Genomic DNA, 15,935 nt, shown 5'->3' on the forward strand with positions numbered 1-15,935 from the left:
CACCTGGTGCTCCGTTTTCCTCCCACAGTCCAAAGATGTGCAGGTTAGGTCAATTGGCCATACTAAATTGCCCATAATGTTCAGGGATGTATAGGTTAGTTGGGTTATAGGGGGATGGATCTGGGTGGGATGCTCTGAGGGTCAGTGCAGACATGTTGGGCCGAAGGGCCGGTTTCCACACCGTGAGGATTCTGTGTGGTTATGACACTAATTATACATGGATGTCTCTGGAGGCTTAGACACAGCTTGCTTGAATAAGATATTGTGAAGTTGTTTCAGAAGAGTAATCATGTTACACAAATTCATCCAACAGATGTTTTAGAAACCAGAGACTTAAGTGGGCAGCTTGTGTTTTTTTTGTTTGCAGGTTTTTCTCCCAACCACCTCCAAAACCAAGAGCCCAAGCCTGCAAACACTGTTCAATGAGGATAGCCATAAAACTCCGTTGTAAAACAGTATTAACAAATTGGATGAAGGAACTGCGGGCATTGTTACTAAGTGTGCAGAAATTACAAATATAGGTGGAGGGACAGATAGTGTTGAGGAGGCGGGGAGGCTGCAGAAGGACTTGGAGGCTAGGACAGTGTGCAAAGAAGTGGCAGATGGAATGTAATGGGAAAGTGTGAAATTATGCACTTTGTTAGGAAGAATAGAAGTGTAAACTATTTTCCAGTTGGGGAAAGGCTTCAGAATTATGAAGCATAAAGTGTCTTTGGAGTCTCAGTTAGGAATTCTCTTAACATTAACGTGCGGATTCATTGACAGTAAGGAAGGCAAATGCAACATTAGCATTCATTTTGAGAGGACTAGAGTGCAAGAGCAGGGAGGCTTCTGAGGCTGTGTAAGGGTCAGTCAGACCGCATTTGGACTATTGTGCATAGTTTTGGGCTCCGTACCTAAGGAAGTGTATGCAGGCCTTGGAGGGGGTCCAGAGGAGGTTGACAAGAATGATCCTGGGAAAGAAGGGCCTATCATATGAGGAGCAGTTGAGGAATCTGCGTCTGTGCTCAATGGAGTTTAGAAGGATGAAGGGGGAGATCTTTACTCTAAAGAGAATATTTCCTGATTCTCCAGCCTCTCCATTCATGGCAAATAACTTTGTAAGGGGAATCCTGGTAGACTAAAATGAATAATGACCTAGATTATAATCATCATTCTTGTAAAACTGTTCAAACACTCTGCCAATCTTCTTCATAGTCTTGGATCATCAGGATTTGATTGTTTGGTTCAGATTTGGCATTTGTAGCATGCTCTTCCTAGCTTATGTTCCAACATCTTGAATTCAGGTGACTCATTTAACACAGTAAAATGTCCCAAGATTCTTAAGTGCAAAATTGGCTTTTTTTAAATCCACAATAGATGTGAGGACAGCTTTCCAAATGCTTGATTTGGAGTGGTAGGTTTTAAGAAGCATCATAGAGGAAAAGAGAGGGGTGGAAAGGATTAAGGAGGGAATTGCAGATCTTGGGGTTTAACTGGAAGCACAACCATCAATGGCAGAAAGATTGAAATCGGGGATGTACAACAGGCCAGAAGTGAGGGAGTGCAAAGATCTAAAACTCCTTGAGCTTGAGCAAGTTAAGAGAGAAGCAAGAATTTTGTGGTTGTGGGAAGGGTCTCACTCACGGCACCAAAAATGGCTAAACCATTTTGCATCTGTGATTAGTCGGACCCTGGGTGACATTTGTCTAGTGGCAGCAATTAAGTACGGTTGCCTGCCCTGAGAGATGCTCGCAAGTCAGAGGACAAGCAGCTCAGCAGCTGCAATCTTGCCATACATTAGCTACAGCTCTGAATTAACTTGGAGGAGTGGGATAATGTGATGGAGGAAGATGCTGCCTAAGTATATCTATCTTTGGTTCAAAGTGGGAGTTGAATGCACAGGGTAAAAGAGAGATGTTAAGTAAGGTTTATTCCAAGTAATAAAGCCCCAGAGTGAGAGGTGACTATACTTGTTAAGAAAGCGATTGATGCTAGTGTAATAAAATGTAAAGACCAGAGATACTAGAGTATTTACTAATAAATTAAACTATGGCAGAATGAGTGATGTATTACTGCTGTTACATTGCTTTACATTTAGGGTATTGCTTGACCCTAAAATTATTCAGGGCAAACATACAAGTGTTTGCAATTTGAGGAACTTAGAATCTGTATAGAGGAACTGGAGTATGAGCTGCAAACATTCCACCACATCAGGAAAGGGGAAAGCTACTTGAATACTTGCTCTAGTAGGTGGTCATACCCCTCAGATTAAGTTATTTAGATTTCGTTCCTGATAAGGGACAGGAGAGTGCAACAGCAGATGAGGCAGATATAGGAACCCAGAGGTAACATTCGAGAAACCACAGGTGCCTGTAATTGTCCAATCATAAGGTCTTGCAAATTGTGTGGGGCTTACAGGGAAGATGAACAAATTGACCAGGGCACTGTCGAGCAGTAAGCCATTCTAGTGGGGAGACAAACAGAAACATAGTGGTAGGGGACCGTAGAATGTGTAGAATGAATACTGTTCTCTACAAGTATGAGCATGAGCGCCAAAGGCTGTGTTGCCTGCCTGGTGCTAGGGTTGAGGAGATCTCTTCAGGGTTGGAGAGGAACTTGTAGTGGAAGGGAAGGGAAGGGATCCACTTATTATTGTTTTCATTAGTACTAATGACCGTGGAAAGGACTGGAAAGAAGATTCTCCCTTAGATTTGACCAGTTAGCTAAACTAAAAGGCAGAATGTCCAAGGTAATAATCACATAAATATTGCCAGAACCATGAGCAAACTGCCACAGGATAAGTAAAGTCAAGGAGTTAAATACGTAACTCAAGAATTGGTGTGGGAGGACGGAGTTTCAATTCATGGAGGACTGGCACCAGTACTAGAGTAAAAGGGAGCTGACCTGGTTGAATGGCCTTTACTTGAAACATGCTGGGATCAGTGTCCCAGTGAATCGAATGACTCGTGCTGTAGAGAGGGTTTTAAACTAAATAGAATTGGAGGAAGGTTCTGGAGAGAGTTATGTGTAAGCTTACAAAACAAAAGGATATGGCAGTATTGCAAAGCATCTATTCAGGTAACAATACCCAGAGTAGGATGGAAGGGACAGATTGTACAACATCAAGAAAAAACTCATATGGTCGAAGAGGGGAAAATAGTAAAAATGTAAAATTAATGGCTCATTTCTCCAATGCACATCAATTGATGCATAAAGGTACAAATAGAAGTTAATGGGTATAATCTTATGGCCATTTTGGAGACGTGGTTACAAGGAGATCAAAGTTGGAAACTAAATATTTAGAGATATGACTTGACTTTTTTTCACAAAGACAGGCAGAAAGCAAAGGACAGTGGGATAGCTTTGTTAGCATGAGCTGAACTAAGTTCAACAGCAAGAAATGATCTTGATTTGGAGATGTAGCATTCACATGAGTGAAGGTAAGAAAAAAGAGGAAGAAGACACTGATGGGAATAGTCTGTGGGTCCCTAAAATCATAGAAACCCTACAATGGAAAATGGAAAAGAGAAAGATACTTTTGTATAGAAAAATAGGGAAATTGTGTACTGGAGGCATTTTTAACCTTGGGTCTATAACATAAGGCATTTAGACCTCTATGTAAATTCCAGATGTTGTAAAAAGGCAAGGAAAAACTGTCAAAGTCAAATCCAATTTTAATGAGCTACATGTTTTCTGTTAGTGTTCTGTCTGAGTCGTAAATCATTGGTAATCCTCAAAATTATAATTTTAAGTAAATTGACATTACAAAGAAAGAAAGTGTACTTTAGAAGTATCTTTCAAGGCTTGGGGGTGTCAGAAGTGCTTTATAACCAAGGAAATAATTTTGAAGCATTGAAGTTTAATCACTGTTATAATTCAACAAGTGGAGCATGTACTGACTTCTGAACAACCAACTAAAACATTTCCTAACCCAGGTAGGTTAATAGAGGTGGTGCACCACATGTTACTGATTTAAAATGACCATTTCATGGTATAATAATCCCAGCACCGTTGCCGGGGGGGAGGGGGGGCGTTGGTGGGGACCCTCTGACCAAACCAAAAGGAGTATCCAGTACAGGGCAAAACATAAATGAATATTCATACAATCTATTTAATTGGAATTCAAAATGGGGCTGCAGAGTGATTCTATGCTTACCGTTCAATTATTCTCACCACAAACATGTTATTGGGAGATTCTGGCAACATGCCATTGAGAGATGATACTACAATGTGTACACTTGGTCAGTGTTGAGGGCTTCTCCAGTCTGATGCAGTGCGGATACATCCATACATAGTCCATTGTGTGTCTGCTGTGGCTCTGTTTGTTTGTAGCTAGCTCATATCTAAAGACTCTGTCTAAGACTTGACCACAAAATTCAAGGCTTACTGTCTGAAATATTGACTGTCGGTGATGCCATCTTTTAGATGAAACAGTAAATCAAGGCCTCAAGTGCCTTTTCCAGCAGGCATAATTACACTAGTTTGAAAAAATTCCTAGAGTCCTGAGGCCAATGTTCATCTTACAGTCAACATCACAAAATTTGACCTTTTTATTGCTTTGCTGTTTGTGGGTACTTGCAGTGTGCAAATTGGCTGCTGTGCTTCCTACGTTACACCTGTGGCTACATTTCACATGCACTTCATTAGCTGTAAGGTGCTTTGAGACATCTGTCGGTTGTGAAAGGCATAATGCCCCTGCTCCATTTTACTTTCAAATGAAACAATTTGTTTGCTTGTTTAATTTTGAGTACAAACCTATAACTGTAAATATTTAGTGTTTGTGTATAAAACTTCGAAAGAGACAAATTATGTGTCGAAAAAGCAATCTAATCCATTTATTAATGTTACTGTATTATTTATCTTCAGTCAAAACTTCTGGTCTGTTGTTTTAAATGAAGAAAATAATACAATTATTGTAAGTAATTTGCTTGTGGCATTGCAAGTAGGAAAAACAATTGTATAATTCTAAAATATTGCTTTAAATTGAAGTTCATTTACATAATAAAAAGAGACTAAGTGTTACCAAGCTGACCAATCCATTAACTGGCATTGATACTGGAAGCATCATGTGCTGCTAAAAGTCAGTTGGAGATTTTAATTTGTTTGACTCTGTCTGGATTTTGCCAAATTTGGTAGATGCCAAGATGGCACTGGGACCCCAGAACCAAATGTTCCGCCCCTAATCCTAGCAGATAGTATTTTCACCATAAATTTCAATGAATTGAATGCACTATAGCAATGAGAGTTTGTTTTACATGCGTTGAAGTGTCGAGTAAATAGTTTAAACTTTTATTTTCTCACAGCAAACTTTTATAGGACTCGATACTGGGTGAGTTGACTAAGGCACCAGAAAGCATAATGGCACACACAGCCCTGTTAACCCTGCAATATCCTCCTTACCAACATTTCGGGCTAATGCCAAAATTGGAAGAGTATCTCTCAGGCAGTCAAGCAACAGCCTGACGTAGCCAAACTCGTGGAATCATATCTTACACATAATGTCCCAGATGACACCATCATTATCCCTGGGTATGTCTTGTCCCATTGGCAGGACAAACCCAGCAGAGGTGGTGGCACAGTGTTGTAGAGTTAGGAGGGGACGCAAGGAGTCCTAAACATTTGAAGTGTCATTGATCAGGTCAAATATGGGCAAAAAAATCCTTGTACTGATTGTCAAGCTGCCCTCTCTCTACACATCCCCCCCCCCATCCCCAGCTAGATGGTGCAGCCAACAACAATCAAGCTTGACACATCCAAGTCAAAGCAGCTGGCTTGATTCGTACTACATCCAGAAGCATCCACTCCCTGCACCATTAATGTTCAGTAGCAGCAGTGTGTACTATTTACAAGATGCACTGCAGAAATTCACCAAAGATCCTTAGACAGTATCTTCTAAATCCACAACCACTTCCATGTAGAAGCACAAGGACACCAGATACATGGGAACACCAATACATGCAAGTTCCCCTCCAAGCCACTCCCCATCCTGAGTTGGAAATATATTGCGGTTACTTCGTAATAGCTGGGTCAAAATCCTGGAATTCCCTCCTAAGGGTATTATGGGACCACCTACAACACTGCAGTGGTTCAAGAAGACAGCTCACTACCACCTTCTCAAGGGCAACTAGGGACAGGTAATAAATGCTGGCCAGCCAGTGATGCTCACAAGTGAACAAAAAAAGCTGATAAATCAGTATGCCTCAAAATTGAACAGCGTTTGGAGGAAACACTGAGTAGTATGGGTGCTGAATATACTCTAGGTGAGGAACCTCCATATTCACCACCAAAAGTGAGTGAGAAGCATCACCACTGACCGAGCTGGCTGAGTCCTGAAGGACGTATCTGCTAGACTGGGTCTGTAGCAGGTGGTGAGGATACTAATCAAATGGAAATGTCCTTGGCTTCATCCTAACAACTGCAGAAGGCAAACTGATATCAGCACATGACCATATTGGTAAGAGAGATAATCAAACAGTCCCTGTGGAGACAAAATCCCATCTTCACATTGAGTATATCCTCTCTTGAGTTTTCTGGCACTATTATACTGCTAAATGGAAAGACTTTGAATAGATCTAGCAACTCCAGACTGGGCATTCGTAGGAAATGTGGGTCATCACCAACAGCCAAAATCTACTCCCAATACAACCTGCAACCTCATTGCCCAATACATTTCAACAATACCACTACTACACCACCACCGCTGTTTCCACCTGCTGCCCCAACCAAACCAGGCGTATCGTTACTGTTAGGCCAGGGAATCAACCCTGGTTCAATGAAGAGTGCACGATGGCATGACAGAAGGACCATTAGGCATCCCTAAAATAAGGTGACATCCTGGAAGGCTATAATATAGGACTACTTGCATGCCACACAATGGAAAGTGATAGACAAGCCAAGTGATGGCACAACCAATAGATCGCATCTAAGTTTGGCAGTCCTGCCACATCTAGTCATGATTGGTGGACAATTAAACAACTCGGTGGAGGAGGAGGAGGAGGTTACACAATGTCCCTATCCTCAATAGTAGGGGGATCCCAGAACATCTGTGCAAAAAAAAGGCTGAAGCCTTTGCAACAATCTTAATCTTAAATTGTCAAGTGGATGATCCACCTCCAGAGGTCTCCAGTGTCATAGATGCCAGCGTTCAGTCAATTCAATTCACTCCAGCAGATTCCCAAACATGTTGCACCCTTAGTCAAGTTGTTCCAGTTCAGCTACAACATTGACATCTACCTGACCACTTGGAAATTGTCCAGGTTTGTCCTTAACATAAATAAGCAGGACAAATCTGACTCACCCCATCAGTCTACTCTAGATCATCAGTAAAAGTAATGGAAAGTGTCATCTACAAAGCTATCAAGCAGCACTTGCTTAACAATGACCTGCTCATTGAGACTCCGTTTGGGTACCATCAGGGCCACTCGGCTCCTGTCCTCATGACAGCCTTGGTCCAGATGGACTTCAGTGGTTCAAGAATGCAGCTGACCTTTCCCTTCTTGAACTAAGGATGAGCAATAAGTGCTGGAGCGACATCCACATCCTGTGAGTGAATTTAAAACAAAGCATTGGTGTAGAGTGTGTATGGGGAAATGTGGTGGCTGACAGGACAAGAGTTGGTATGGGGCTATAAGGGGCAATGGGGATGAGTGGAGGCTCCTGAGTAACATACTGGATGAATTGTCATTGGCTGAGTAAGGCCAAAAGAAGAAGGCTAGTGGAATAAATTGGTGTAGTAACACTGAGGAGCCATGGGAATGAGTGGGGTTGAAATGAGTTGGTATGAAGTTTGCATAAGAGTTATTAGGGTCATGGGATGCGGGTGCTGGGACATGTACTCTTCTGGAGGGTGGAAGGTGCCATATGTCGGTAGAGGGACATAGGTAGACGACTATGGGTTGGCATGGATGCTATGGGTGACAGTTAAAGGAACTTGAGTTGACCTGTTAGAGAGGTTTATGGGAAGTGGGGATTGGTGAAAGGGTTGAAGGCTAGCGGGTCTAACTGTTCATATCGGGTCGAAGTCTTGCAACACTGAGATGAGTCTTTTAAACAGTTTCCTCAGCACCTGGTAGCCCCTAAGACTGCCTCTGAACTGTTTCTGGGTCACTGTGCTCAACTCAAGTACATGTTCCTCCCCCTCAACAAAAATGTAACAGCATGCATCAGTTTCACCTGAGGTGGATGCATTAAATTAGGAATTTTCCTGACTTTGCACAGCCAACTTGGGAGCAAAAGTTTAGACCCTTGTTTCTCCCAGTTTATTTGGAAAGCCCCATTTGATTTGTTTCTCCTAACGTAGTTGTGAGAATTAGTTGGTAAAAGCTACTGGTGTAGCTTTCATAACATTGCATGTGCAGTTTTACACAGGCACCTAGCTTTGAACATGTGATTGTCTCTATTACATGTGAGACAACATGGAGAGCAGGATCTTTTTTGCTTGGTGGGATTTCTAACATTAATTGTCTTAGTGGAAAAGCTACCATTGTCTATGTGACAATTTATACATCATGACACGTCTCTTAAAATTCTCACCCACATTCAAATTCCTCTGTGGCCTTGTTCTGCTTTATCTCTGTATCTCCTTCTATTTTTCAGATTTCTGCATTTCTCCAGTTCACTGGTGTGATAAATGAAATGTCAACTTGTTAACAGCAAGTTCTCACTAATAACAATGAGATAATGACCGTCTATTCTAGTGATTTTGATTGAGGGATGAATATTATTGGCCAAGATGAGAGAGAGGTCCTCTGTACTTTACAGAAGTGCTATTGGATCTTTCGTGTCCACCGAGGGGGTTGATGGAGCCTCAGTTTATCTTCCTTACTTAAAAAGGCACCCCAAAAGTGTAGCACTCCTTTAGTCCTGCAGGGCGATGGTGAAGAGTTGAAGCTTCATGAGAAACAGGTACTAATGAAGGTCTTGTTAAGTATGTTAATTTCCCCTTCCATCTGGAAACTGTATTTGATAGTTGTAGTTGTTCTAAGTTACCCAAGTTGAACATGAGGTAAGCATTAATACAGAGGCAAAGACTTGTGCTAGGGTGAAATTCTCTCACTTGGCTGTTTGGGTTGCTTGCTGCATGCACACAGACTAAATATCAATGAATTGTTTTATTGGGTAAACCAACAGAGATGTTGGCAGATCCAGGCTCCACTAACAACCTTATGTGCAAATTTAGTGGCTCATCTCCAACAATGAGTGCTGTGCTCTTGTGCAGAATAGGCAACTTTATATCTGTTTCACAAAGCTGTCCAATCACTGAAGGTTTCCTCTCCTCATGTCTAGATCAATGTTGATTAATAGAGATTAATTGCTGTGATTAGTCAAATTTACCAATTTCATTAATTCATGTTATTATCAGAATAGTGCAAGATGAATGATATAGAAGCATAGAAAGTAGGAGCAGGAGTAGGCCATCTGTCCATCGAGCCTACTGTGCCATTCAATATGATTGTGGCTGATTCTCTATCACAATGTCATATCCCAACTTACTGTCCGTACCTTTTGATGCCTTTGATATCTTTGTTGAATGTACAGTGTCCAGGTCTCTAGAGTGCTCTGTGGTAGCAAATTTCACAAGTTGACAACCCTGAGTAAAGAAATGTTTCCCTATCTCAGCCCTAAATGGTCTTTAAGGCTTTTGAGAAGATTTTTGTAGCTCAGGTTGTAGATGCGGTTGTTGACTTGCTCACCAAGCTGGTAAGTTTGTTTGCAGACATTTTAAATGGTCTAGCTCATATCTTGAGACTGTGACCTTGGTTATAGGTGAACTTCCATCCGTTCAGGTCCAGCAGTCCCCATGTTTCTGATGCCAGTGCAGCATTTGACAAGGTGCCGCATAAAAGACTGATCCAGAAGGTTAGATCTGCGTGGTTAAGGGTAGGGTATTGGCTTGGATAGAGGATTGACTGACCAACAGAAAGCAGAAGGTCAGGATAAATGGGTTCTTCTCTGGTTGGCAAACTGTAAATGGGGAGATGCTGCAAGGTTCAGTTCTCTGACTGCAACTATTTACAATCTATGTAAATGATCTACAAGCAGGAACAAAATGTAACAACAAAATTCATGGATGATATTAAAATAGGTGGGAAAGCAGGCTGTGATGAATAGACAGGGTTTACAGATGGATATTGATAGGCTCGGAGAATGAGCCAGAATCTGGCAGATGGTGTTTAATGTGGATAAGTGCGAGATTGTCCATTTTGGCCAGAAAAACAAAAGGACAAACTATTATTTTAAACAAGAAGTAAATTCAAAGTTTCAGTGCAGAGGGTTCTAGGTGTCTTTGTGCATGAATCACAGAAAGTGAGAATGCGGCTGTAGTGTGTAATTAGAAACCAAATGGAATCCTGGCATTTATTGCAAAATAGCTGCATTATAAAAGTAGGTGGTGTTACAATTATATAAGGCATTACTGAGACCACACTTGGAATATTGTCCAATTTTGGCCTCCTTACTTGAAGGATGTGACATTGGAAGGAGTTCATAGGAGGTACACCATGTTGATTCCATGGATGAGGGGTGTCATAGGAGGAGTGCTTGAATAGCTTGGGCTTGTACTCTCTGGAGTTCAGAACAATGAGAGGGGATCTAATTGAGGCGATCTAATTAATGCTGAAGATGGATGTTGAACAGACATTCCCTCTCATGGGACAGTCTCAAACAACAGGTCATAGATGTACAGTGAGAGGAGGTTGATTCAAAACTGCTACTACTTCTCTTGGGCATTGTGAATTTGTGGAACTCTGCCCTAGAGGGCAATGAAGGCAGAATCAATCAACAGATTCAAGAAATAAATAGATCTGTTTATGAAGATAAACCAGATAAAGAGGTATGGCAAGCAGGCAGGAAAGTGTAGTTGAGACCAGGATAAGATCAGCCATAATTATGTTAAATGGTGGAGCGGGCTTGAAGGGCTGAATTGCCTACTCCTACACTGAAATCCTAATTTCCTACAATCAGATTGCTTTTGTTTTTGTATCATGACTCAATTTCATGGTGGCTTTTATAATTGGGACATGGAAAAGGAGAAATTATGGCAATGTTTTCAGTTATAAAGTGGTTGTTTGGCTACATTTGTCACTTTTGTTCTTTTGTAATATTTACATTTTTGGAAGGGATGTAGTCAGAAGTTAATCGGCGTCTTATTAATAAAAATTGATATATTTCAAATAACCTTTTAATCTTTGAATTACAGACAGTTAGGATTGTCATTATGGAAGTTTTATACCTGTGCCTTGATATTATCAGGTAACTGTATGGCTTTTCAGTTATTTCCTGGCTTTACTTTTTGATGTGTTACCAGGATTAATAAAAGTTGACCGTATGACATCAGATTGGATTTTACATTATCATCTGATTTTACAGGAATAAAAGGTTCCTTTTCAATATCTTGCTGTCACTTGTATTACAGAATCCAAATAATGCAACAAGTGACATTGTTTTAAACAGATGAGAAGAAATTGACCAAGTCATGCATTTATCTGGTGAATAAATCTGTAAGTGGCACCCAAATCCTCCTTCCTGCACAGAAACATAATAAGGCTGATTTTGATAAATTAGCATTTTTCATGTATGGAAAACAAGTCAAGTTGCATAGTTTGTTTCACTTGTCACATTGGTCTGTAAACTAGTAGGTTTAGATCTGAAGTAAATTAGATAAATGGAGTCTGCAGTTTGCGAATTACTTCTGACTGTGTTGGGATAACCTTTTAACAAGAATGTTGGAGCATTCAGGGCTGTGAACTTCTTCATGGCAATGCTGATTATTGACTATTATCCTAAAAGGTTTCTGCTTATGTCGGACACAAAGGTCTTAGTGCCTGACTTAAATGGCAAGAAAAAATCAGTCACCTCCAATAATGGTAGCAAAATGTGGAAATCTGTTGAGGGCAGACTTTAATTTGATGTTCTGGTGGAGAGGTTGGTACTTTTAAAGTAAGAATTCCTTAGTCATCAAGAGATCTCATTTGTCAGTGGCAAAGTTTTGGATAAAATAGTTTGTACAAATTACCGTGAACTTGTTGCAGTGGGTTGGATCTTTTCAGTCTTACCTTTATTGTATGTTTTACTTTTTTTTCATTGTTTAGCAAAACGAAAATGACACTTCATTTTTAAAATGGATACTGTGGCCAAAAAGCAAGTTTGAAGTGGATTCTGGCAGATTAAGTCTGTAATGGAGGAGATATAGTTATGATGAGAGGTGTGAATTGCTTGCATTGTATTTGTTGGGTTAAGAAAGTTAAAAGAAATCCAGTAGAGGTATTCAAAATTACAACAGGATAACGATAATAAGATTATTTGCATCAGGTAAAGAAATGCTAGCAAGCAGCTAAATTTCTGCTAAATGCTAGAAGCAGAAAGATGGAGGTTATATGAATTATTTGCATGCCAAGTTATGGAATATGAAGGCATTAGTTCAGGCAGCATTTATATGCACAATGAGTTTAATTTATCTGATCCATGCAAAAGTTGGCATTGTTGGAATCCTTGAAACAACTGTTGATGTTCTATAGGGATGAGTACACCTGAGATCTCTGCAGGAGATTTTCTCTCTGTTGTGAGAGATTGACAGAACTGAAGCAATGTAACCACTTGTTTCTGACACTGCTGAGCTCCCACTAAAGCTCAGATTCGGGGGCAATTTAAGAAAAATATAGATTTCTGTACAGTTCTTCACAACCTTTATAACAGCACTTTATAACTATTGAGAGTTCTTGTTTTGAAATGTCATTTTTGTAATGTAGGAAATGCAGCAGTCATAACTACATTGTGATAGTAACCAGGTATAGTGACTTTTTTTAGTGATATTTGTTGAAGGATAAATGTCCACTGGGGGTGGAAAAATCTTTGACTATTCTTCAAAATAGTGCCATCGAATCTTTTATCATGACTTATTTAAAACATGGCACCTACAGCACTTCTTCAATGTTGAAAGTGTCAGTCTAAATTATGGGCTCAAGTCGTTGAAATTCAATTTGACATCACAATCTAAACCTTTTACATTGATATCTTGGCACCAACTACTTGGTTGCAGGATATACAGTACGTACCGAAGTGTAAAAGGATACTTTGTATCCTAGAGATAGTAGGAACTGGAGATGCTGGAGAATCTGAGACAACAAGGTGTAGAGCTGGATGAACACAGCAGGCCAAGCAGCAACAGTGGAGCAGGAAAGCTGACGTTTCGGGCCTAGACCCGTACCCTAGACAGCTTAACATTTACAATGACCAGTTTAAGTGAACTGCTTCAATATATCTTACCTGACGTGAGATTGACCAATATTTGAGATCTATTTTGACTTAAAATTTAAGTTTATAACAGGTCAGGCATTGAAATGGCTATTAGTATTGATTGGTACCACATTGTCGGCACGCTGATACTGTGGCCCTGTTGCTGTTCCTTTTCCTGTAAGTTTTAATATTCTACAAGCTGCATTTCACATTGCAGAATCCCCTGCTTTTATCATCCTGGTTGTCCTTCCCCTGGTATGGCCTTCATCCTTCATCCTTCATCTGTGCTTCCTTAAGGTCATGGGATGCAGACTTGAAAGGAAGTTTGAACAAGTTGTAGTTCAGCCTTTCCCTGTCACCAACCACATAAAGTATCATGGGTCCTATTTTCATAATGGAATCCCCAGCTTCTTTTCTCTGCTGTAAGAGTCTTCTTAAATACCTATCCTGATTTTTTTCATCCTCCTCTCCAACAACAAATGCAAGTTGGTTATATGGGGAGGTGATGGCCTTGTGGTTTTATCGCTGGACTGTGGTGGAATTTGAATTCAATAAAATATTTAAAATTAAGAATCTAATGATGACCATGAATCCATTGTCGATTTTCGGAAAAACCCATCTGGATCACTAATGTACTTTAGGGAGGGAAACTGCCATCCTTACCTGGTCTGGCCTAAATATGATTCCAGACCCACAGCAATGTGGTTGATTCTGAACTGCCCTCTAGGCAATTAGGGATGGGCAATAAATGCTGCCTAGCCAGCAACACCCTCATCCTGTTAATAAATAAGGGGGGGAAAAAAGTAACTCTTGGATCTCTTCCTCATTAAGATTGAGAACATTTCACCAACAGTCTATGTGGCTTATATTTCTTATATTTCCTGCCGAGTCAAACTTCCTCAAAGCTTTCCACCTACCCTCACGCTAAACTAATTTCCTTCTCTAGTTTCTTATTTTCTGCTCATGCCATCTGAGTTTATCATGCCAATAAGATCCACCTCATGCTCTCTCAATCCCATTCCTGCAAAACTACTGACCATCCAGTCTCCCTTCCTGGCTCACATATTGGCTGATATTATTAATGTTTTTTCTCTTTAGGTTATGTGCTTTTCTTCAAATCTGCCATCATCACCCCTCTCGTCAAAAATCAAGCCTTGACCTCTTAAGCTTTGTAAACTACGACCTCATCTACAAAATCTCCATCCTCTCCAGAGTCTTGGATTGTATCCCACTCTCCTAAATTTGTGCCCTAACTTTCCCAGAACTCCTATGTTTAAATCCCTGCTGTTAGATTTCCAGTTTTAAAGTGGCTCTTAGCAAAGTCACAAATGACATCCTATATAACTGTGCCAGAGACAGACTAGCCCTACCTTTGTGATCTGTCTGCAGTCTTTGAAACAGTTGACTGCACTGTTCTCCTCTGGTAATTCTTCCCTGCCATCCAGCTAGGTGACATTGTTCTGACCTGATTCCATTGTTGATTATCTATTTTTTTTAAACATGGAATCCCGACAGTGTGGAAACAGGCCTTTCAGCTCAACAAGTCCACACTGATCCTCCGAGCATCCTGCCCAGACCCATCCCCCTATAACTCACCTAATCTACACATCCCTCAACACTACGGGCAATTTTCTATGGCCAATCCACCCAGCCTGCACATCTTTAGGACTGTGGGAGGAAACCCACACAGACACAGGGAGAACATGCAAACTCCACACAGACAGTCATCCGAGGGTGGAATCGAACCTGGGTCCCTGGCGCAGTGAGGCAGCAGTGCTAACCACTGAGTCACCGTGCGGCCCTTTTTGTAGCCAGAGAATTGCCACCAATGGCTTCTCTTCCTATTCCTATGAAATTACTTCTGGTGTCCACCAAGGACCTATCCTTGGATCTCTTCTACTTCTCATCCACATCCTGACCTTCAGAGACTTCATCCATAAACACAGTCCCAGTTTACGGGGTTATACTGAGACCTCGTTCTACGTTGCCTCCAACTTTCTCAACATCTCCAGTGTCTCTCTAAACTGCTTATCCAGTACTTGATAAACATAAATTTCTTCCAATTGAATATTGAGAAAACCAAAGGAACAAAGCCATTGTCTTTGATCCTGCCACAAACTCCACTTCCGTTTCACTGATTCTATTCCCTCTCCCTTGGAACAATGTGAGACTGAATCACATTGTTCATGATCTGTGTCATGCATGACCTTAATGGCTTTCAACCACCTATCCGTCATTAAGACTACTACTTTTATCTCCACAGCATTGCCTAATACTGCCCTTGCCTCATCTGTTCTATTGCAGCAGCCCTCCACTATGTCTTTGCTACCTCCAGACATGACTGTTCTAACGTAACCCTGGCTGGTCTTCCACGTTGCCTATATTTCAGGCTGCCTGCCCATGACTTGACTAGCACCAAATACCAATGATCCATTTTCTATGCTCACTAGCTCCCAACTAAACAAAGCCTCAATTTTTAAAATTCTCTTGATTTCAAGCACCACACTAGCTTGGCCATTCCCCTATGTCTGTACTTTTCTCCCAAGTTCGCAGCTTGGTAAATCCTCTAATCCTCTTGAGTATCTCTGATTTTTAATCGTTCCACCATTGGTGGCATTGCGTTCAAATACACGGCTCCTAAGCATTGGAATTCATGTCCTAAATGTATCCGCCTCTCTATCTCATTAGCTTTCTTTAAGACACTCCTTCAAATCTACCTC

At 40.9% G+C, this 15,935-nt stretch overlaps 1 protein-coding gene across 4 annotated transcripts in view; it reads left to right on the forward strand.

The window, feature by feature from the left end:
- The window catches only part of lrrc56 (leucine rich repeat containing 56), a 131,945-nt gene that overhangs the window by 14,530 nt on the left and 101,480 nt on the right, over nt 1–15,935 (forward strand). The gene's annotated exons all lie outside the window — the stretch shown is intronic.

This window comes from Rhincodon typus, chromosome 17, assembly GCF_021869965.1.
Source record: "Rhincodon typus isolate 14 chromosome 17, sRhiTyp1.1, whole genome shotgun sequence".
Classification (NCBI taxonomy): domain Eukaryota; kingdom Metazoa; phylum Chordata; class Chondrichthyes; order Orectolobiformes; family Rhincodontidae; genus Rhincodon; species Rhincodon typus.